Consider the following 1,906-nt stretch of genomic DNA (forward strand, 5'->3'; position numbering starts at 1 on the left):
CAAATTTCCAAGGTGGATTGCTTTGAAGAGTTATATTCCAAGATGTGGATTGTCGATCGTAGCAAAATTCTTATGACAGATTGTTACGAAGCATTGGCAAATTTTCCCAAAAATGGATTTTGGCAAATTTTCCATGATACGGATTGTCGCTTTATCGTGGCAACATTTCCAAGGATAAATTGTCACTACTACAAAACTTGAAAAACTGTCCGCTAATTACAGACCCGTTAATAAAATAACGGGTCTATTTGATATAACAGATCCTATATTAAAAATGACGGGTCTGTTATGTGTAATGGGCCCACAACTTTTATGGGCAAAATATGCTGAGAGTGATAGGAGACCCGTTGTTAAATTTGAGGGGTCTGCCACCTATGTTTATATTCATTTCATTTTCTTCTTATTTATTTTCCCCGTGAAACACTCCTCAAAAACCCTAAACTAATCCGCCGTCTCTCTATCACTTCCACCTTCCATTTAAACTCTGAAAATATCTTAGACATGGAGTCTCTCTTTCTTTCTTTCAAGACATAATCAGCATGGTTATCATTGCAATTGCTTCCGAACCCATCAAAAGAATGGTAAGATCGGTTTTTTCCTTTGATGGTTTCGGGTTCGAATTCCATGTTTTCATTAGTGATTGAAAGGGCCATGAGAGGAAGGAGACTATAGTGGAGGGACGATGTTTGTGAAAAGCACGTAGATCGGCGGAGAAAACAATAAAACGAGGGTTGATGCGATGATTAGAGTTGGGGTTTTGAGGGAGGAAAGAGAAAGAGTAGGTGGAAAGATGAAGTTATTTAATTTTCTATTCTCGCTATGATTTTTACACCAGCACTATGATCATATTTTGTGTAAGTTTTACATGATTTGCGATTTTTCAGTTTGTTGGATTGATATTTATGATTTACTATTACTTGTTTGCTTTGGTTGGTTTGGTTGATGGGAATCTAAGCTGTAATTTCAGTTATTTAGGTGTTAATCTATGTTCTAAATAATCAGATGATTGATTTAATTTCATGTTCCTTTGAGTTTTCATTTTCTAATTATTGTTTTTACTAATTAATAGTGGCTCCTTTTTCTTTAACATGTAGATATCAATGGAGATATGCTACGATGCTTATTGATGTTGAGGATAAATTTTGCAACAGTGGGTCTTCTATTCTTGCTTTCGTGAAGTTGCAAAACAAATGGAGGAACTTTTAAAGACATAACACATTAACACATAATTTGAAGTATTGCCAAAATTACTTCAATTGAAGGGATCAGAATAGCCTGATTTTTATTTGGATTAATTATTAGTATTAAGCTTTTTGTTTAATGATCATTGTTGTAAGAAGTGTAATGTTATTGTAAATTTTTGTTGTATAAATGTTGATTAGTAATAAAAAATCTATAAATTTTAGAGGAATATTGTTTTTATATTTCATATTCAAATTAATTGGTTCGTATACTGGGATTTATCAAAATAATTTTTTTTTTTTGAAAAATTGGCAAAGGGACCCCATTTCTTCCATGACGGGTCTTTTTAATTTAGCAAACAGACCCCGTTTCTTCCATGACGGGTCTTTTTAATTTAGCAAACAGACCCCATTTCTCTTATGACGGGTCTCTTCGCTTATTGAATTATTCTTCGCATTGTTAGTATAACAGACCCCCTTTCTTTAATAAGGGGTCTCTTCTTTCTTAAAAACAGACCCCCTTGATGAGGCGGTCTGTTTATCAAACAGACCTCTTAGCTAGAGACCTGTCCACTTGTGGTCTCTAAGGCATATTTGGACGGGTCTCTTCGCCAATTTTTGTAGTAGTGTGTTACGAAGCATTGACAAATTTCCCTAAATCGGATTCTCATACATCATACAAGAGTTGTGTGGGCAACTATTCCCAAAGAAAAGAGGATCGTCAT

The 1,906-nt window shown here is 34.5% G+C and overlaps 1 long non-coding RNA gene across 1 annotated transcript; it reads left to right on the forward strand.

The window, feature by feature from the left end:
* The first annotated feature begins 401 nt into the window (after positions 1-401).
* On the forward strand, positions 402-1,411 carry LOC145585254 (uncharacterized). Its single transcript, XR_014100612.1, has 2 exons — positions 402-854; positions 1,095-1,411. It is a non-coding gene; the product is annotated as an uncharacterized LOC145585254 (long non-coding RNA).
* The last annotated feature ends 495 nt before the right edge of the window (positions 1,412-1,906 follow it).

Source organism: Chenopodium album, chromosome 2 (genome assembly GCF_948465745.1).
Source record: "Chenopodium album chromosome 2, dcCheAlbu1.1, whole genome shotgun sequence".
Taxonomy (NCBI): Eukaryota; Viridiplantae; Streptophyta; class Magnoliopsida; order Caryophyllales; family Amaranthaceae; genus Chenopodium; species Chenopodium album.